Genomic DNA, 23335 nt, shown 5'->3' with positions numbered 1-23335 from the left:
ACGCCTGGTTTCAAAGTACAGACAGCATGGGAACTGGTCACGCACCCTAAATCAGGGGCGTTTAAATCCAGCTACTCCAATGCCTCCCACATCGAAGACCGGGTTCTCCGTTTTGCTCAAACATTTGTCAGCTATAACTTGATGGGCAGTGCAAATTCAACTCTCACTACTACCGACCTCTACTTCACATGGTGCATGGCGAAGGGTGTTAAGGTGCACCTCGGATATTGGCTGGCGCAGGCATGCCACCAGATGACGAGCAACCCGGGGCGTCATATGTACACCTGCCACCTCATCGGCGCTTACCTCCAGAGAAACATAGAAATGAGAATTGCCAAGACCGCTCCGCTGGTAGTCATGTGCGAACCCCTAGAAGTGTTTAGTGTCGATTATTTCTTCAACAAGGGGTTACTGCAGACTCAAGGCACCAAGACTCTCTTCTATTCGTTGGGAGATAAGGTGAAGGCAGAGCCGGAGGAAGCCGAGGAAGCCATGCCGAGTGAAGAGGTTGAGGAGCTACGCAAGGAAGTTCAGGACGTAAAGAAAGAGATGCAGTTGATGAGGAGAGAAATGATCAAGGAGCTCGGTGGGATAAGGAAGGAATTGATGGGAAATCGGGAGGAAGTACAGACCCTGAGGGGCAATATTGCTGATTTGGCGGTGAAGTGCGCCAAACAGAATGAGCGAATGACGGAAGCGGTGGAGCTTTCATTGAGAATGCTAAAGTGGTTGCAGCAGACGCTCCCCTTGACCCAGTCGAGGACAACTCCTGGGTCCAGCAGTGAAGTCAGGCAGCCCACTCAGAGCAGTCCCTCCGTCACGCAGTCGCAGGAATCGCTAAAGCAATTGATCTCCCCGACCGTTCCCATGCAAGTTCCAGCCCCACCAAAACCAAAGTCTATCGTGAGAAAGCTAGTATCTAAACAAGCAACACAGGAGGAAGAGGAGCTGGAGCAGCCAGCGAAGAAGAAAATCAAAGTGACCCGACCCGGAATCCCACCCCAGTCTGGCTCTCGAGGGAGCCAACCCCAGAAGTGACCAATCATCTCTTGACCAAGTAACTTTTATTTGTCGATTTTTTTTCATTTTATCCCTGTATATATGTGTTTAATATTTGTTATATCTTCTCCCACTAAGCCCACTGCGTGGTCTAAGTGAGAGAAGTTTGTGTTTTCTGTTTGATGTGTTTGTTTTCTTATGTTTTCTGTGTTTCTTCTCCCACTTAGCCCATTGCTTGGTCTAAGTGTGAGAAGTTTGTGTTTATATAATCTGTTTGTTATTTTGCATTGATCTCTCTGTTCCCCCCTTCACGACGATGGCTTGAGGATAAGCTTGAGTGAAGTGGGAGGGGGAGAGGAGTCAATGCATTACCTTTGTCTGAATATTAAGAGTCTGTAAGTCTTAAGTGTTGTCACATGAGCCAGTGGATATAATACGGCATGATTCCCTTAGTGAAAGTAATTGAAGATAGGAGGCATTTCAACTTAAAAGCTTTTTCCTAAAATAAGCCTACTTAATTTGAGTGGAGCGAGAACGATGGAGAATGCCTCTACTTACTTAGTTGTGAAGCCCTACTATATAATGAGTTATAAGCCTTAAATAACTTCGAGCTAACACATGTTTAAGGACCACCACTGAATGCTTAGGGAGAAGAGCTGTCAAGGAGAAAAATTGGGAATTGGGTTATGAAGGTATAAGCTAGACGAAGTCCAGGGGAAGGCGTTATAAGCTGGACGAAGTCCAGAAGAAAGGAGAAGTGGAGGAATAAGCTGGATAAAGTCCAGGGGGAAATGGTCTAAAAAACAGGAATGATAATAGCCTGACCCCGGAAGGAGGAACTCTCATAACCCGACGCTTCAGTGGTGTAGCATTAACTTTAGAGAGAATCGATCCTAACATCCCTGGTGAGGAATGAGTGATCGAATGAACCCAACAATCGGGTAAGTGGAAGCCATCTTGACAAGCTGGCAGATTGGCTAGGTAAAGGAAGGGAAAGGGCCTATTTGGAGGAGTGCAACCTATTGAATTGACCTTAATCTTGTGGTGACAGATGCCCAACATTGAAGCTAGCTCATGCATATGTGTTTAAGTGGTTTTCTTAGTTATACATATTTTCTTAGTTTTTCTTGTCTAGGTCCAGGAGTCGAGCAAGAGATAACCGTGCTTGAAATTCGCCTTATTCTTTTTTTTCTTGTCTTTATACTTGAGGACAAGTATGGTTTAAGTGTGAGCAGTTTGATAAGGCTAATTTCATGCATCGGTAATGTGCGAAAAATGTTATAATTTGTTGGTCTAACACGTTTCCTAAGCCAGGTGTGTGAAGAAAATTGCTAGATCAAGGAAGTACTGAAGGAGATGGTCTAGCGAAGGAAAGGAATGAAGTGAGCAGGATTTACAAGGAAATTGGCGTGACAGAGGAGTCAATAGCTGAGGGCATCAAAGTCTTATCTATACCTTGCTGGGCCCCACTCAAACGCCTATATATAGAAGAGCATGCAACGCAAGGAGATACACTTTTTTTCACTCTTCTTAGCTCACACACATTACACACACTTGGGAATGGATCTGGGGTAGTCGGGAACGGAAGGGTACTTTCTTAGAAATTTCGTGGTTGGCAACACCGTCCGAGTGTGGGCGAAGATACAATTCCTTTTAATTTCAGTTGTTTTGCTCGTTTTTACCGTCGAACTTCACTTTTGGGAGTCGACCTTGCTGTTTATGATACTTATTTGTTTTTCCGTTTGCTGATTTGCGTTTAGCAGTTAAAATTTCAAGTCAATTTGCATAGATCTCTCTGCTGTTAGTTTATTTCTTCAAATGTTATGTCGATCTCTGTTTATTTTGATGTTGTGGTGTTCGATATGGAATTTGGTGATAGATCTGTGGTTATGTGAGCATTCGGAGTTCCTTGTTTAAATCTGATGTGATGAAGAGTTTCTGTTGGTTGGAGTTCGCGTCGGACGCTTGGATCCGGAGTGGATTTAGCGTCTGAGGTTAGATTCGACATGTGGAAAGATCATTGTTAGATAGATTTTGTTTTCTTCTTGTTTTCTGTTTTGCTTCGTCTAGAGTATGCAGATCTGTTTAGTTTTTCGTCGATCATGCTTTAATTTGATTTTAAAAGTCAGTTGCTCTGTTTTAATTTCGCTCATGTTGAATTTCTTAAGAAGTTTTACGAAATTTGGTTGTAGAAGATGATGTCGCTGTTAGTTAGTACGAGAGTTAGTTATTCTGCCAACTTTTCGTTCGTACTCTGCTTTTTCAGTCATGGTCCCCACAGTAGGTTTATTTCCTAGGTCTAGTGGTGAAGTAGTTTTCTTAGATCAAGTGTCGAACAGTTAATTTCCTTTACTACGCTCTTTCATGATTTTTGCCTAGGTCTAGCTGTTAGCTTAAGGATTTTAAAGTTTCCAAGTCAAGTTAATTTTGTTTTTCCTCAACCCAAGAAAATGCGTGGCAGCAGCCAACACCAAAAACACACCCAAATCCTTGAACATGAGTATTACGCATCCTTCTCTGTGGGATCGATCCCTACTTCCCTATACTAGGTTTAGTAAAGCGGTTGAGGGTTTTTGAAAATAAGTGCTCTGTGTGTCCGACGACCGGGATTCCTTGCGATCAACGAGTTCCTAGACCACGTGATCTAGTGGATTTGCTGGATCTAGGGAACCTGTTATTCCCTATTCGAATACATACAAATAATACATCAGAGGCTTTTCAGGTAGCTAACCAAAAATACCAAGGAATATCACCACAGTTATCCGAACATGTCCATCCTTGTGGGATTCGACCCTTACCTCCATTATACTAACCAATAGAAGTGGATTGAGGAAATTTGTTTGATACCAGGTTCCGGTTATCGTGCCAACGACTCAAGTAGGTCGGGAATCTCATCCTGATCAGTTGGACACATCCCTCCATTAACACACGTTGACCGAGAGAAAACCTGCACTTTCAAAATGGCTCCATCGCCGGGGATGGATGGCGTCAATGCCTATTATTGTATGTGATCTTTTTGGTGTATATATTGTTTATAATTTTCCTTTTCTTTTTATTTTCAGTTTGTGAGAAGTAGCTCGGCTCCTGGCCAGTGGAGACCAAGGATACTTCCCCGAGGAACGATACTCGTTACCACTCGTTCAGGCCTGTCGACAGCACTGTCCGGCCTAGGCACGACTAGCGACGAGGAGAAAGAAGATCTAGAGTACCAACTCCCGGAGCTTCCACTCAAACCAGTAAGAGCAATAGTGAGAATGGCTGATCAAGGTGAGGACGACCATCGAGCTCGCAACGCTTACTGCGCATGCTGACGGAGATCCCCCACAAGCCATAGTGGTCACCCCAGGCCAGACCGCCTGCGATGTGAAACCCCACGTTATTGCAATCTTGCCAACGTACTGCGGGAAGAGTTGCGAGGGACCCTACGAATTCTTAAATGAGTTCTGCAAAATCTGTAAGGCGCAGAGGCGGCCAGCAGGAGCAAGCGAGGATGACTACAGATTGAAAGCCCTACCTTTTGTCCTAAAGGGAGAACCTGGTTCATGCGCCTGCCAGTCGACTCCATCAACACATAGGCCGATTTCAAGTCCGCTTTCCTAGCTGAGTTCTTCCCGTCTTCAAAGACAAGCGCATTGAAGAGGAAGATATCATGTATAAGGCAAGAATACGATGAGACCCTGAGTGAGTACTGGGAGAAATACATGAGTCTTCTGGAGTCATGCCCCAACCATCGCATGAAGGAGATAGAGGTGCACCACACCTTTTATGAGGGGATGAACAAAGAAACGAAGGATCTGGCGAATTCATCATCCGGAGGCAATTTCACACAGTTGAGAGTCCGTGAAGCCAAGAAGGTCTTACGCAAGCTGTTGAATGTGAAAAAGACGTACGACAACGCAAGGGATGGGTACAACAGAGAAAGGGTAGCAAGTGCTTCGGCTACTGGCCAGGAGAAAAGAATGGATTTGAAGATGGAGGAATTAAAGAAGGAGTTGCTGACTGCAATCAAGCAGAACACTCCACCACCGTCTCCGACTGGAGCCAAAGAGGCCCCAGAACTACCATATGATCAGCCGGACAACTCGCCAGATGTGGAGCAAGCAAATGCCGTAGGATACTACAATTCTAACGGCAATTGGATTCCGGGGAAGCAGAGGGATGCACCATGGAGGGACCACCAAAACTTCCGATGGGGAGATGGAAATCAGAATCAGAACCAAACCAAGGTCAGAATCAACCCAACCCCCACCCGAACCATAACTTCAACCATGGCCCAACAAACCCTGACCACCATTCTAACTGGGCAGGAAGGAACCAGCAACCTCAGAACCAAAACACTCAAAACCAGAACCCGAACCCTGCCTATGTGCCACCCCATCAGCGGAACTACCGGAGCCAGAACCAGAACAAATATAACCAACGGACTCAACATAACAACCACAACCAAAACCAAAATCAGTACCAGCACAACCACGACCGGTACAACCCTCCTGCCCAGTATAACCAGCACCAGGCCTCGAACCCACCACCCCAGAATAACCAGCACCAGGCCTCGAACCAATTCCATCACCCAAACAGGTCGAGGAGGTCTATGGAGGACATGATGGGAGAGATGCTTGCTTCGCAGCAGAGCATTAAAAGTGACTTGCAGTCCGATAATGAAACAATGCAAGGAATGCAAAGTGCCCAGAAGGAGCATAGGGCAAATATGGATATGATGAACATGCAGTTGGCCCAGCTCGCTAACTCGGTGAGCGAAATGAAAGGAACTCAGGGAAACTCTCATCTACAGTCCATGTACCTGAAAAGGAAAATGTGAGTAAGATTACACTGCGGTCCAGAACAGCCTATAATGGAGCTCAACTCAAGAACCCTATTGGGGAATCTAGTGGAGCTAGGGTGCTGAGCGACACCGTCTCAGCGGAAGAGCTCAAGAGGCCTCTACCTCAGATGGAGGATCCGTTTTTTTCTGAACGAGGAGCCTACTGGGGAAGGAAAGGAGGGAGAAACAAAACCTAGAAACGAGCAACCTGAAGGAACAATACCCACATCGGGACCTCAAACCCAGGAGGCACCAAAGGAAAGTCCACAAAGGTTAACTGAAGAGGCTAAAGGGGAAAAACTGTTTCCATATCGGTTTGTTACGAAGAGGAAGAAAGAAAACCTTGTGGATTTCATGTCGATCTTCGGAAAGCTGGATGTCACCATACCATTCCTCCAAGCCATGAGACTGCCCCCTCTGGATAAGTTTATAAAGGAGTTGATAGCCGGAAAAGCCCAGGAGGATGGTAAAATCATGGTGGAAGGGATAGCATCAACTATTGTGCAGGAGAAACTACTACCCAAGAGAGCCGACCCAGGTATGTTTACTTTACCCATAACAATTGGAGATGTAAAAATTGAACATGCAATGTGTGATTTAGGAGCATCTATCAATGTTATGCCGTTATCCATTTATAATCGGTTGAAGGGGGTAAAGTTGTCAAACACAAGGGTGTTGATCCAACTGGTTGATGGGTCATGTATAAATGCTGAGGGTGTGTTAGAAAATGTGTTGGTCAGGATACAAGACTTTACTTATCCCGCTGGTTTTTATGTAATTAAAATGAGTGAACCAGAAGCTAGGGAGTCTAGCGGGATATTGTTAGGAAGACCATTTTTAAGAACGGCTAAGACAATTGTAGATATGGTTTAGGGGACAATCTGCATTGACTTTAATGGTGAGAAATTTGGTTTTGACATCAATGAAGCCATGAAAAAGCCAATAGATTCTGAAAATCTATGATATGTTGATGTTATTGCCCCCTTAGTCCAAGAATTTCTTGAGACCGAATTATTGCAGGAAAAACTCCAAGCCTTGGATGTGTATGCCCAGGCTGATGTGGAAGCAGCTGCATGGTGTGATCTGATCAGTAGCGGAGGGTTAACTGACGAGGATATCGAAGGAGCAATTACGGAATTCTGTCAGAAGTCGGAACTAGCGGGATCCGCAGGGGCTTTACTACCGGCCAGTATGGAGGAGAAATCAGATGGTGAACATGAGCAAGAGGAGGATTCTAAAAAGAACCCTCTACCTACAGACACAGTACCCCCACAGGTGGATTTGAAGAAGTTTCCAGCGAATCTTAAGTATGCCTACCTCGGGGATGAAGACTCGTTCCTTGTAATCATCAATAGCGGGCTGACTGAAGAGCAAGAGGCAAGGCTACTAACTGTGCTGAGCAAAAACAAGAAGGTTATTGGATGGAGCCTTACGGACCTGGTGGGGATAAGCCCGGATGTCTGCTTGCACCACATTAGGCTGGAGGAGGGAGCCAAGGCACATAGAGATTCGCAAAGGAAGGTGAACCCAAACATGCGGGAAGAGATACTGAAGGAAATCTTGAAGTTGCTCTCGCTGGGCATTATATACTCGGTACCCGATAGTGAATGCGTCAGTCCAATCCACATGGTCCCCAAGAAATCAGGGATCCAGGTGGTTAAGAATGAGAGGTGCCAAGCAAAGAGTCTGGTTTTGAATTTTGAGAAATGCCATTTTATAGTTATAGAAGGAATCGTCTTAGGACACGTGGTGTCAGAAAAAGGAATCCAGGTGGATCAAGCCAAGGTGGATGTCATATCCAAACTACCCTTCTCTACTGATCAGAAGGGAATAAGAGGTTTTCTGGGGCATGCCGGATTTTATCGAAGATTTATCAAGGATTTCGCCAAGATCGCCCAACCTCTTACCAGACTTCTCCAGAACGAGGTGGAGTTCGTTTTCGACGAGCATTGCAAGGCTGCTTTTAACCTTCTTAAGGAATAATTGATCTCTTCATCGATCATTCAAGCTCCTAACTGGGATCACCCCTTCGAGGTGATGTGCGATGCTAGTGACTATGCCGTGGGGCCCGTACTGTGTCAGAAGATCGATGGGAAGAGGTATGTGATATTCTATGCATCTAAGACCTTGAATCAAGCCCAACGGAACTATTAGGATCCAGAGTTCAAGCAGTACCTATTAGGATCCAGAGTCAACGTCTATACTGATCATGCAACCATTAAGTATCTCATTGCGAAGAAGGAGTCAAAACCCCGATTTGATTGGGAAGTAGAAGACAAGAAGGGAGTTGAAAACAAAGTAGCGGGCCACTTGAGCAGAATAGTGCAAGAAGGGAACACTGAGGATGTGAGAGATCGATTCCCGAAAGAGCATTTGTGTGACGTGATTTTCTCCGCAAGGAAGATCGACTGGGAAGAAGTAATGAGGCTTACTGGGCAGGACGCAACAACCAAGGGCAAGGAGAAAGTAGGACAGGAACCCTAGTATGCGGGCTTGGCCAACCTAGTGATGGGAGAGCTACCAATGGTGCCAAACGTGACAAAGGCTCAGAGGATGAAAATCAAGAGTGAAGCAAAGTATTATTTCTGGGACGACCCATACTTGTGGAAGGCAGGAACCGACCAAGTTATAAGGAGATGTGTTCCTGACTGGGAGCAACGGGATGTACTAACACACTGTCACTCCTTGGCATGTGAAGGACATTTCGGGCCAAGGGAGACTGCAAGAAAGGTGTTGGATAGCGGATTCTACTGGCTGACTCTGAACAGAAATGCATACGAGTTCTGCAAGGGCTGTGACCGTTGCCAACTGACCGGTGGGATCTCCGCAAGGGATGAAATGCCGCAAGTTCCAGTGCTTGTTTGTGAAATGTTCGACATCTGGGGCATGGACTTCATGGGTCCCTTTTCCCTCATCTTATGGGAATTCCTACATCCTGATGGCAGTTTACTATGTATCAAAGTGGATAGAAGCCAAAGCCACGAGCACTTGTGAATCGAAAGAAGTCACCAAGTTCCTCAAGAGTCATATATTCAGCCAATTTGGGATACCAAGGGCAATCATCTCCGATCAAGGGACTCACTTCTGCAACCGAACGGTCGAAGCATTGATGAAAAAGTACGGGGTTCATCACCGCCTATCTAGTCCTTACCACCCTCAAGCCAACGGGCAAGCGGAGATCTCAAATAGAGAAATAAAGAGCATCTTGGAGAAGACAGTCAACCCCTCCAAAAAATATTGGAGCACAAGGTTGGAAGATGCTCTGTGGGCATATCGGACAGCCTACAAAATGCCTATAGGGATGTCCCCATATCGCATCGTCTTTGGGAATATGTGCCACTTGCCAGTGGGAATTGAGCACCGAGTGTACTGGGCAGTTCAGCAAGTTAACATGGATGCTAAGGCTTGTGAAGAGGAAAGGAAGTTGCAGCTACAAGAGATGGAAGAACTCAGATTGGAGTCATTTGACTCAGCCATGTGGTACAAGGAGAAAACAAAGATGTGGCACGACAAAAATCTGAGAACCAAGAATCTCCAAGTTGGTCAGAAAGTACTACTCTTCCGGTCGAGACTGAAGCTAATGCCTGGGAAACTCAAGTCAAAATGGGCAGGACCTTACATTATCACTGCACTACGCGCTAGTGGAGCGGTGCGTGGAGCAGAGACGTGACAAGAGACGTCCAATCAGCTGCGAGAACGCTCAACCGCCTCCCATCCGAAGCGTCGCGCCTAGTAACCGCCTGCAACCGGTCAAAACCCTCAACTTCCCACCCCACTATAAAATACCCCACCGCGTACTCCCCTTCACTTTCAAAACCCGTAACTGCATTCTCTCACCCACAACCACCACCCCACTCCGAAAACCACCGTGAATCGCTAACTGTAAAAGAGAACCACCACCGATACAGACCTTGGCGAAGAGAAAAACAACCAGCAACCCGACATCTACCACCGGCGACAACCCCACAGAAGTCCGAGCGACAGCCGAATCGCGGCCGCCGAGTCCACAATGATCGCAGCCAACACTGACGATACAAATTCCGGTGATGGTTCCTTTAGATGCACTGGCAGCGTATCTAAGGCAACAAGACCCGAACAAAGATTGGACAGCAACCCTGGCAGGATTTTGCCTGACCGGAGGAATACCGGTGATACCTAGCCCTACCCCAACTGCGCCCACCTTGAACTCATCCATCACCACCCCAAATACCTCAAACCCCACATCCGCAAAGACCTCCCCAACAGCAACTAAATAGTCAGAACCCTCTAGCCCTTCTCCCAAACACCAACAAACAGAACCGCTCGACATCAGCCCACTCTCCGCCTATCAAGACCCCAACTGGGGAGAAACAGAGGAAAGAGAGAGCAAAGGGAGGGTAAGCGAGGGCGAGAAGGATGAAGCAAAGGAGACGACGGCCGCTGAAACCAGAGGAAAGAGAGAGCGAAGGGAGGAGATAGATCTGAATGAAATGGCCAGGAAACAAGGGCTAATGACGGGTGATGAGTTCCAATCGGTTTCGGGCGGTGGAGATAGGATAGTGGTAAACCTTGAAGGGGTGGCTGAGGTACTGGACCTCACAAACCAAGGAAGCAAAAAAAATGGAAGAAGAGAGGCAGGAACCTGAGACACACCAGTCAATGGAAATGAAAGAAACAGAAGAAGAGACTGAAACACAACCAGAGGAAGCCTCAATAGTGACTAAACCAAAGCCAGTAAAGAGGAGGCTTGTGTTGAAGAACGACCCCAAGGCAGAAAGGCAGAAACCCCAAAGAGTGTCATAGAGATGCTTAGGGAAGTGGAAGTCCAACAAGGCAGGAGCAAACACAGCAGCAGATGCAGTGGTGGTCTCTAGCGAAGACGAAAAGACTACTTCTACAAAACCTGGGGAGGATCCCACGAAAACTAGCCAGAAGGACACCCAAATGGCAACAGGGACAGTTTCATCAACGCCGATTGAGCAGAAGGAAGAAGCTGACAAGGTGGCTGAGGGTCTGGACCTCGCATCAGAGTCAGTAGGTCAAGAGGAGGCGATAGGAAGTGTTACTAGTACCCGCATGGTGACCGAGCCAACTACCCAGGAGGACGCTTCAACACAAGCCGACGAAGAAGCAAAGGCAATGGAAATAGAAGACAGGTACATCCATGAAAGAAAGAGAAGGGGAAGGTCCCTGCCAAGAAGAAGCAAGCCGTAAAGAAACAGCGCACATCCAATACCAACATAGTGATCAGAGAGAGATATCTCTCTAGAAGGGGAGAAGTACCATGAGCATCAGCTCCCTGACAACCATCAAGAACTAGTCCACCCTCCGGTAGAGAGGATTGTGTACCGATAGTGGAGGGTAGAGCTCACTGATGATCTTATGGAGGACATGAAGCACTACAACAACAAAAATCTTCAAGATGCATTTGACGACAAGGAAGACAACATCAACCAAGTCAAATGCGGAAAGGTACTCCACATACCCTCTCTTGATGAGTTATCTGTTCGTGATTCCTTCCAGCCTAGTATGGAAGCATTGGGTTTTGAGTGGCTGTTAGAAAATAGGGACCCGAAGATATCAGTAAGATTAGCCAAGGAATTCTTCACTACGTTTAGGTTCCAAGTCACAACGGACCTAGACGAGGTGTCAATTTCCTTCAGGATATTCGGTGGAGAGCTGTCCATGAGTCTAATCGAGTGGACCATGCGACTGGGAATGTGTAGCCTGGAGGAGGCTATAGGACCAAAATGGAGAAGCCGAGAGAGGGGGGTACCAAGGAGGCACATAGACTTTGAGCCCCAGGAAGCCTGGGAGGAGCTAACCCACCCCGATGCTGGTCAGTTCGCCTCCACTACATCCAGATCCACCCACTTCAACAATTCCATGCTCAGACTGATGCAACTCTACATAGGCTACAACTTACTGGGACAGAGTAATTCAGCTGCCAGAACGTCTGTGACTGAATTGTACATGGTGTGGTGCGCTAATCACGGGAGGAGGCTGCATTTGAGATTCTGGACAGCCTACCAATGCCACCTGATAGCTACCCACCCAGCTAGGAACTTGTCCCTCTGCAACATACTAGGAGCCTTCGTGCGCAACAACATCATCATAACAGAGGCAGACGACCTATCTCCGATGTACATGGTCGACGCTCCTGGACTGTTCGATATACCCTTCTTCGTCCGCACAAACGTGGTATACAGAAGGAGATGGCAAAGCGGACAACCCTGATGGAGAGCATACTGAAGGAATTAGCGAGAGGAAAGGAAAGCGCAGGAGCTGGAACAAACCCTATTCATAACACATAGCCTATTCAATAGTCTAAGTGTGAGAAGTAAAGGATTTGTTACTTCGAAGCATGTGTTTTGTTTATGTTATTTTTGTGTTCTGTCATAAACATGTTAACTCACACTTAGCCTATTGCGTAGTCTAAGTGTGAGGAGTTTATATGTGTATATAGCATGTTTTGTAAATATTCTGTTCTGTTTTGTTAATTCTTTGTATATATCTGAAACTCTCTCACTTAGCCTATTGCATAGTTTAAGTGTGAGAAGTTTGTAGATATAGTATGCGTTTGTTATAAGTGTGTGTCTGTCATACTAGCCATTCTCATTTTTCACTTCACAGCCCGTATCTGGGGCAGTCACTTGTGAAGAGAGAGGGGGGAGCAAATGGCCAGTATGACATGTATATATGTGTTATTTGAGTCTATGTATGTTAGTGTTTTTAGGGTTTGTTTAGGTCTAGGAATTATGTGTTTTTTTTATGAATGGGCTTAAAACTCAACTGCCTCGAACTGACGGTGAGGGGAATTGAGGGAGATAAGGCATGCTGGAAAACAGAAACCACCCCCTCCAGTAACCCCTAGTCAGTATAGATGATGCAAGTATGAAGGAAAAACCTATCCCTTAGGTCAGACATGAAAGCCCTCTTAAAAAGGTGAGTTAGAAGCCCAAACTGGAACCGTTTTCCACTAAATACTGAAAAAAGAAGAGTGACTTACTACATGAAGGCAGTAGGAAACACCCCACCAAAAAAAAAACCTACCCTTAGAACCCCATTTTTTAACTTGTTCTATACCCCGAAATAACCCATCAGCCACTGGAACTGTCTGTGTGCAAGGCATAAGGCAAGGAGGCAACTGCCCAGGAGGACATACAAAAGAAACCAGCTGAAGAAAAAAAAAGTAAAGAAAGAAGGAGAAAATTGATCTGGAAAAAAATCCTGATCCAAAAATATAAGAAGGTATAAGGGTGGAAAAGCCACAGAAAAGAAAATCGAAGAAAATGGTCGCAGATACTTGACCACAAAAAGAGAAAGGAGGAAGAAGGAATAAGGGTGGCGAAGCTTGTTAGGATTTGTATACTGAAAAGCATATTTCGAGCATGTTGCACGGATAGAATTGCTTGTATACAATAAATTTTACAATCCACTTTTAACCCAGAGCGAGAAGAAGTAATTTTATCGCATTGATGTTTGCTTGTGCATTTATAAGATGTTTCTCAAACACTTAAATGTATAAGAAGCAAACAAGTCTAATTTTTCTACATAGTAGACTGGTCGTGAACGATGTTCAAAGAAGGTCACGCAGTCGGTCCTTTGTAGAAGAGAAATAGAATTTCACAACCTAGATAGGATTTGGCTACCTATCGTGAAAGGTTGCAGTGTCAGTCCGTATGTTTCCTTACCTTAGGAAATAAACGACACTGGTGTAGTATAGCACTGAAGGGTCAAACAGTTGAAATAAGTCTTTCTTGCTATTTACCGAAAGAAGAGGTCTCGGTGATTGTTATTTCTTTATCATTGTTGACATAACATTGAGCATACGATATTGATTATGCACTACTTTGATTTATCAAATGGTGCGGAATTTTCGCAATCCAAGAATCCTGATATCTTGGGAAGTGGTGATCAATGTCTAGAGGTGCTAGTATTGTTATTGCAATGAATCGTGTGTTGGGTGAGTGTAGTTTGATAATATCCTCAAGAGGTGTTCGAAAAAGGTTTTATTATTCAGAAACCCGGCCGGTTGGAATTTATTCCAGAATAATAAATAAAGATTTTGAACTAGACAACTCTTGGAAAAAGATTTTAATTAATTAAAGTCAAATAGCAGACTTAAATTAATTAATGGATATTTATATCTTAAACACGGGAAATAATAAATTAAAGAGGTAAAGCCCGGATTACTCGTAATTTGGGATTGGACGGGCAGTCAATATTATTTTACTGTAGTGGCTGATAATAATATTCTGTTGGACTTGTATTAAATTGGGGCTCAATTTAATTAGTAAAAGTCCAACAGGTTTGGCCCAAGTCTAACCTCCATGGATCCCTAATCTGGCCCATCATAACTCTATATATAAGGAGACTAGAAAGAAGATTAATTAAGATTTAATTCATAATTTTCGTTCTGCTCTGCAGTGAACGCCACATCTGAAATTTTATCTTCTTTCTAATCAAGCCCTTTTCGATTCTGACAAGCTTTGTCCACCCAAAGGTCATTATCTGAGTTCGGGATACAGATTAGAAGATTTGTGGTCGAGTACGAAGATCTTCATGTGGAGAAGGAGCAAGCAATCGTCGATTCTTTGGAGAATCAGATCGGTAATTCTAATCCGTAGAATTCATGAATTAGGGTTTAATTTCCTTGAACATGAATTTATGTGCGTTCTTGTATGCAATTTTGATTGTTTTACATGTAGATTATTAATCCCATAATCAGTCAAATAGATCTGGATGCATGATTTATTTGTTTATGCATGACTTCCGCTGTGCAAGGGCACCAATCCCCAGCATAAGCCACAAGGAAGCTACTGACCAGTTGGAAGCCAATGTCAGAAATTGTCCAGCCGAAGAAGATGCCCTAGCCAGAAGTATAAGTAGTTAGTTTTTTAACCTTAGAGCCTTAGAAACAACCACCCCAAACATTACAAACCAATAGCCCCGTTACAAGCCTTAAAGACCTTCAGGAGCTGCACATGAGATCTGAGTCCGAAGCATCTGTGGTTCGGCATTGAGAGAAAACAGTCCTAACATCCCCTGTGAGGAATGAGTGACTGAGTGAACCTAGTGTTTGGCCTAGGATTGGGTGATCCTGACAAGCGAATATACTGACTGGGGGGGAAAAGGGGCGCGGCGGAAGTTCAAGGCTGCCTAAGGCCGGATTACACTTGATCTCAAGGGGAGGGATGGTTGAAAATATAGCCTGTTCTATGTCTTTAAGTTATTTATATGTGTTATGTGATTGTGTCGTTGTTTGTTTTTTTTTTTTGTTTTTGTTTCTTTTTTTTTTGCGTCAGAGTCTTGAGTCTAGTTAGGTAGAGTCGGTCAGGGGGAGTAACCAGGCTCGAATTCGACTTATTTCTTTTTGTTTGTCTTCACACTTGAGGACAAGCATGTGGTAAGTGTGAGCAGTTTGATAAGTCGTATTCTAAGCCTTGGTTACTGATCAGTATGTCGTGAAATGCATGTATTATCTGCAAAACAGTTGCTTAAGTGTGCAGGATTAAAGGATCCAAGTCAGTAGGAGACGATTCAGGTGACGCAAGTGAAAAGAGCGCTAGAGAGGGTGCAATACTGACCAGGATGCATGCTAGAGAAAAGGCTCGAGATGGAGAAGAAGGATAGCTGGGATGATCATTAACAAGGGCAGAAAAGTCAAATCGTGAAGGAAGTCTACCCTAAAAAAACAAGGGCAAGCCTCCCTATAAAAAGAGCCACTTGGAGAGAGAGAAAGAGTTCGGTTTGGAGTTCGCAAGCTCTCGGTTCTCATACACACTTAGTAGAATTCTCTCTAGAAGATCAGTCCTTCAATATTATCCAATCTCTCGTTCCTTGCCACAGCTATGGTCACTTGACGTCCAAGAGTCTGCCGGAGAAATCATCGTTTTACCGTTTCAGCCAGTTTGTCGCAGTAGTATAGCAGTATCACCGCCCGGAGTGGCAAAACAATCGTTTTTTGCTTTTTAGTCTAATCTTTACCTGCTTTCTTCATTGGATCTGTTGCAAACATTTATCTTTGTTGCCTTTTGAAGTACTTAGTGAAGATCCAAATGTTTAAGTTATGAAATTTCTTTTCCGAATGTCTCTTCGGTTCGAGTTTGCTTCATTCTTCCTAGGAAAGTTAGATTTAGTTATCGCTTTTAGTTTTTAAGTGCGTGCATGTATTTCCGAGTAAGCTAGATCTGTGGTTGTTGATCGAATTTTATAGTTATGTTTCAGTCTGAGTTTTCGTGCATGAATTTTCTGTTCTGCGCTGTGATCACCACCTTGCATGTTAGTCAGTAGAGGCAGTTTACAATTTCAGCTGTTCATCTTAAGTTAAACATTTTAATCGATGGATCTTGAGTTTGAAGTTATGAATCTGAGTTTAGTCATGGAGTTTGTGTTCATATGATTTCTGTTAATGCTTGGTGAAGAAGAAAACGTCAAAATCAACTTTAGCCTTGGACCACTTTTACTTTTTAAGTTACTTTTGCTTTTGTCTCTCACTTTTCAGTTGTACCTTCCAGACCTGTCAGAAAGCCAACCAGCCACCAGATATGCCTTGTTGTCTAAATTTCCTCTTTTAGTAACTGTCTACTTTTCACATACCTCTGAGATACCTTGTCCCATATTTTCATGAATACAGCCACATGCCTGTTATTTTCACGCCTACTAGTCAGTAGAGTACCATCTTTATTTATCGCCTAGGTAAAATCCCAACCCCAAAAGCGTGGTAGCTAACCAAAAACACCCAGGAATATCACCACAGTTATCCGAACGTGTCCATCCTTGTGGGATTTGACCCTTACCTCCATTATACTAACCAGTAGAAGTGGGTTGAGAAAATTTGTTTGATACCAGGATCCGGTTATCGTGCCAACGACTTAGCTAGGTCAGGAATCTCATCCTGATCAGTTGGACACACCCCTGCATTAACACACGTTGACTGAGAGAAAACCTGCACTTTCACCCTTTGACGTAATGTGCGACGCAAGTGACTTTGCAATAGGAGCGGCCTTGGGCCAGAGAATCGATGAAAAAAAGTTATGTTATATTTTATGCCTCAAAGGCTCTCAACCAGGCCTAGAAGAACTATGACACCACCTAGAAGGAGATTCTGGTTGTGGTGTACTCATTTGAAAAATTCTCACCATATCTACTGGGGTGGGCAGTAGTGTTCACTGACCACGCAGCCACTAAATATCTCCTAGCCAAGAAGGAATCCAAGCCAAGGTTAATCAGATGGGTGCTGCTATTACAAGAGTTCCACTGGGAAGTCAGAGATAAGAGAGGGACTGAGAATAGAGTGGCTGACCACTTAAGCAGAATTGTCCAAGGGGAAGACGAGGAAGCCATACCTGATGCTTTTCCAGAAGAGCATTTGTATTACTTAGAGGGATCTACTAGCCCCATCATATGGGTAGCAGTGTTAGCATTAACCGGCCTTGAGGAGTCAGAGAAACGAAAAGGCAAGCCGAATGAGGAGCCTTGGTTCGCAGACCTGGCGAATTATTTAGTTACTGGAGAACTACCTGCTGCACAAGAAATCACTAGGGCCCAGAGGATGAAAATTAAAAGTGAAGCCAAGCACTAATTTTGGGTTCAGATCAAGTGATAAGGAAATGCATTCCTGAGTGGGAGCAGAGAGACGTGGTCAACCATTGCCATGCACTGGCATGTGGTGGCCATTTCGGCCCGAGGAAAACTGCAAGAAAAGTTCTGGATAGTGGTTTCTACTAGCCCTCGCTGAATAGGGATGCTTATGAGTTCTGACAGAATTGCAATAGGTGCCAACTGACCGGAGGGATTTCTATGAGAGACGAGATGGCGCAAACCCCGATAGTAGTCTGTGAGATTTTCGATGTTTGGGGCATGGACATCATGGGCCCATTCCCATCTTCATTTGGAAATACGTATATATTGATTGCTGTGGATTACGTGTCCAAATGAATAGAGGCTAAGGCTTCAAGTTCAAGCAACACGAAGGAAGTTTCAAAGTAAGTTTCTAAAGACCAATATATTCAACCGATATGGGGTGCCCCGAGCGATCATCTCAGACCAAGGGACTCACTTCTGTAATAGGACGATTGAAGCACTGATGAGAAAATATGGAGTCCACCATCGGTTATCTACTCCATATCACCCCCAATCAAATGGTCAGGCTGAAATTTCAAATCAAGAGATCAAGAGCATCTGGAGAAGACGGTGAATACCTTGAGGAAGGATTGGAGTAAGCGTCTTGATGATGCCCTCTGGGCCTATAGGACCGCTTACAAGACACCAATTGGAATGTCGCCATACAGATTGGTATTTGGAAAAATGTGTCACCTGCCCGTGGAGATAGAACACAAGGCGTATTGGAAATCAAAGAAATGAATACGAAGGCTCATGCCTGTGAGGAAGAGAGGAAGCTGCAACTGCAGGAGCAAGAGGAATTGAGGCTGGAGTCATATGATTCAGCCATGTGGTATAAAGAGAGAACCAAACTCTGGAACGACAAAAACCTTCGAGTCAAGGAGCTGCAGGTCGAGCAGAAAGTACTCCTTTTTCAGTCAAAGCTCAAGCCCATGCCTGGAAAGCTGAAGTCCAACGATCGTTGGCATTCGAGCAAATGGAGCAGTGGAAATTCAGGGAGTCAATGCTAAATCTGTTCCTTTCCTGGTTAATGGTCATAGAGTGAACGTGTTTAGGGATAGTTTGGAGTTGTGTGAAGTGGAAGAAATTCCACTCCACACACCTTCCACTATTGCCAAATAAACCATGTTTAAATATTCTTCGGGAATTACTGGATCAGGTAGATAGGATAAAAAAATTTCGATCAATTGACTGAACCAGCTAATTCCCAAGAATATTTAAACACCTAGGTGTAAATAACCTGAATAAGTTTTTATTTAAGATACCGCAAAAAAAGAAAATAATTTTAAAACCCAAAAAGATTTTTGAAATTCTGAGCATCTCATTGACCCAGATTATCAGAAAAATTCATTTTTTTTACTGAGTGTTTAAGTTAACTGGTCAGAGGGAAGCGGAGAAAAATTAGGGGGAAGTTTGAAATTCGAATTTCAAAAAGCTGGGCAAAGCGTACGGTTGCTTGCGTCAGGACGCGACCATTCGCCTACAACCAATCATATTATTTTGTTTTATTTACTTTTCTTTTTCTTTTATTTCTTTTCCTTTTCCTTTTTCCTAAAATAACATCCCCAAAACTAATTAACTTCCCTCTTCTAAATTAAATTTCTCATAACTCCCAAACCCCTAATTTCGAAATTCCTTTTTTTTTTCTCTGCAGTTCCGAAAACCACCACCGCCACCGATCATCTACCACCGCAAACCACCGCACCTAACCAAGTTACAATGGAGAGAAATCCGATGGTGTGCTCAGCCCGTGGGAAAAATTCACCGAAGGAGAATGCTAGAAAAGCGTCGACGGAAGCGACGAGTTCAAATCCTACAGTCGAGAAACCTCCCACACCACTACCCAAAGAAAATCCGATACCCACACCGGCTTAAGTTCAACCTCAGCCCGACATCAGCCAGAGCAACCCCACTGCCGAGATTCCTCCCATTGAGGCGGCGTCCGACGACGAAGAACCGGACCCCGAGGAGATCATACAAGAATTCATGAGAAAGTACGGCAAGGGGCCGGAGGCGAGCAAATTTTTTGCCCAGATGTCGGAGGCATGCCCGAAGCAAGAATAGGTAATTCCTACCCTAACCCCACTTAAAATTCCACCAAGGCCCCAAACCTTAATCGAAACACTCACAGCACATGCCTTTTCCACACACCAAGAAAACCCCCAAATTATACCCGAAACCCTAACCCAAGAGACGAACCCCCCAAACACTATTCCTCAAACAGAGACCGAACCCCTTGCCGAACCTTCTGTGAATGAAGAAGAAACTATCGAGGAGGAAGGTGATAGGATGGATACGGAGGAATCCGGGAGAGAGGAGGAGGGGGGTGAGCAAGTGGAGCAAGAGAAGATCTTGGAAGTAGATACCACTGGGTCAGGTGATGAAGGGGAGACAGGGGAGGGTATAGATGGTGAAGAGGGTGTTAAGGTAGGGGAGGACAAGGAGGAATAAACAGGGGATGTGGAAGAGACGGAAGACCAGGATGTGGAGAAGGCTGTAGACGGTGAGAAAGGTAGTGAGGGTAGAGTAGGTGAAGAGGGTGAGAATGTTGATGAGGAGATTGATGAAAAGGAGGCTGAGAAGGAAGAGGAGACTAATGAGGAGGTTGTTGAGAAGGAAAAGGAAAGAGACGGCGATGAAAAAGATGCCGAGGATACAAGGGAAGAGATTGAGACGGGGATCGTCTTGGTAGACGACACTACTACTGATGAACAAGGGACCCCGACAGATGAGAGGTTGACTAGGAGGCAGTCCCGTCGGAATAGAAAGCAGGACGATGAGGCAGAGGCAGGCAGGGCCAGGGGCCTAAGGCTAGAGGACATAGAAGAAACTGTTAGGTTTGGTATACTGAAAAGCATGTTTCGAGAAAGTTTCGCGCGAATAGAATCTTGCTTGTATACGTAAAACTATACAATCCACTTTTAACCCGATTTAGTATTATTCGAGCAGTCTCGCACGAATAGAATCACTATTATTATTACATTGTGTTTTCTTGTGCATTTATAAGATGTTTTACAAACATTTAAATGCTTAAGAACTAAACAGAGTCTAAGTCTTTTGCTTAGTAGACCGCTTGTGGGCGTCATCCACTTTAAGGTAACACGGTCAGATCTATGCAATGCTTTGCAAAAGAAAAAGAAGAATTTCACAACCTAGATAGGCTTTGGCTACCTATCGTGAAAGGTTGCAATGTCAGTCCGCATATTTCTAAGCCTTACTCGAAATAAGATGACATTGGTGTGGTATAGCATTGAACGGATCTAACAGCAAGACGTGTCTTTATGCTATCTACTGAAAGACTAGGTCTTGATAAAATACTATTTCTTTATTTAAGTACTAGTATTTTGATGAGATCAGCCCACCCTGATATCGAGATACAGTTCGGGAACCAGCGAGAAGATCCGTGGTCTAGTATTGAAGATCATCATGTGGAGAAGGCGCAAGCAATCGTCGATTCTTTGGAGAATCAAATCGGTAACTCTAAACCGTAGAAATCATGTTTAGGATTTATTTTCTATGAGCATGAATTATTTGCGTTCTAGCATGCAATTATCTGTTTAACATGTGAATTGATTAATCGCATAATCGGTCAAATAGATCATACGTCTGATTTATTTATTTTGTACAAGTCTTCCGCTGTGCAAGGGGCACCAAACCCCATCAATTAGTATCAGAGCCAATTTTTGGCTCTGATTATGTGGATTAATATCATGTTATGTGAATTGCTTAAATGCATGAGTTTCTTCGTTGTTTTGTGTGGTTGTTTATTTTATCACTTTTGCGAAGAATGGTTTTACGATGACGTTGCCGAATTGGCAAGCCACGCCGTCGATATTAGCTATGATGTGGTGGAAAGTTTTTTCCTTATTAAATTGATTCATCGAATACATGAAATCATTGCATTAGTTATAAGTTGTAATCACATGGCGTGATTAATTGTTTAATTATATATGATTACATGGGTATTTGCTATGGAATCAACTTTTCAAATTACATGTATGCGGAGTGAATTGCGGTTTTTGCCGCAAGAATTCATGTTTACCATAATTTAGGGTTTCCTAACCCTTGGAATTAATTTTGGAAATAATTCAAGATTATTTTGGAAATTAGATTTGAATATATCTTGTGGATTTTATATATTATATAAGATTTGATTTTGTATTAAATCATGGATTAATTATAGATTTTATCCTTATTTTATGGATTTGTAGGGATTTAATTCCTAGATGAATCCTAGTTAAATTTGGATAATGACAATCTAATTTTTATTTATATCCTATGGATTAATGTGGATTTATCCCTAGACAAATCCTAGTTGGATTTAGATAAATATAATATTATTTTATTCTTATCCTATGAGTTTATATGAATTTATTCATAGATAAATTCTAGATGGATTTGAATAATGATAATATAATATTTTATTCTTATCTTATAGATTTATATGGATTTGTTCCTAGATAAATCTTGGATAGATTTGAATAATTATAATATAATATTATCTTATTCTATGGATTTATATGGATTTATTCCAAGATAAATCCTAGATGAATTAGGATAAACATTTATATTAATTTATTTTATCCTATGGATTTGAATAGATTTAATTCTATTAAGACAAATCTTAGATGGATTAAAATAAGTATTAATCCAAGTTATCCTTATCTTTTGGATTTATGTCCTAGATAGATTAGGATGTTAATGATATATAAGAAAATCCTTATTTAATTGGATTTAGATAAATTTATTTATCTAAGAAATCCTAAGTAATGTTTGATATATTCTGATGTCTATTCTAAATAGAATTAAGATTTGTATAAATCTTGGTTGATAGGATTTTATTTTTATCTTATGGATAATGGTGGAATTGTTTCTATCTAGTAATATCCTAGTACGATTTAAATAATGATAATCATAGATCAACGTTATCTTGAATTGTAGGATTTGATTTTATCGAAATAAAATCTAGAATAATCCTAAATGGATTTAGATAGTTAACTCTATCTTGATAAATCCTAAATAAATTTGGATAATTATTATCCAATATAAAACTTAATTATTTAATTGATTCTCCCTTGACTAGATTAAATAATTGTCGTTAATTATCCTGTGTGTTTAAATGCCATGCATTAAATGGATTTATCTGTTTATTTGGTGTTTATCTATTTTAAGTGGATTATCTGCTTTATCTGCTTATGTGATAATTATGCAAAAACCATATAAAAATATCTAAGTGATGATTACAACAAGTGCGTTGTATACGGTCTCCATCGGTTGGACTGCCAAATTTTGTGAAGCTGATTTTCTAATATTATTGCCACCTGCAAAGTAGGGACAATAATCCTACGAAAACAGTAAGTTCATAAGGGCGGACTTCTCACATAATAAATAGAATGAACTAGAAAGTGGTTCCCAATATTATTGCCACCTGCAAAGTAGGGACAATAATCCTAAGGAACTGCGAGTTTCAGGGTTCAATCAGAATTTATGAGATAGCTTGGTTTTGTTATCAGCACATGAACATTGTCATGGGAGTGTGTTGTAGAAATAAAATTCTGTAATGCTAAATCTGATGGTCGTGCTTAGGCAACATTAGGCGTATTAACCTCCAAAGGAGGATACAATTTAATGCGTCGGTGTTGTGACCAGTAAAATTGTCAAAATTTTAATGCGTATTAACCTCCAAAGGAGGATACAATTTATTAATTTTGTTGTTGTAAGATACATAATTGTTTTGTGGTTATTTGTGATTATGTATTGAGCATGAGTATGTGATAATAAGTTTCTTTGCCAAATCTTCATTATGTCATTTAATATTTGTCTGCGATCCTTAAAGAAAGAAAACTCGAATGCCTAAATTATGTAGACCGGAAACGAAAATGGATAAAATTCTCATCGCTGAAAGCT

The 23335-nt window shown here is 42.9% G+C and overlaps 1 pseudogene; it reads left to right on the top strand.

Moving 5' to 3' along the window:
- Window positions 1–17617: 17617 nt before the first annotated feature.
- LOC125194894 overlaps window positions 17618–23335 on the top strand; it is an 86987-nt pseudogene continuing 81269 nt past the window's right edge.

This window comes from Salvia hispanica, chromosome 6, assembly GCF_023119035.1.
Source record: "Salvia hispanica cultivar TCC Black 2014 chromosome 6, UniMelb_Shisp_WGS_1.0, whole genome shotgun sequence".
Lineage (NCBI taxonomy): Eukaryota > Viridiplantae > Streptophyta > Magnoliopsida > Lamiales > Lamiaceae > Salvia > Salvia hispanica.
The sequence above is the reverse complement of the archived record's forward strand: the minus strand, read 5'-3'. Positions and strand labels throughout refer to the sequence as shown.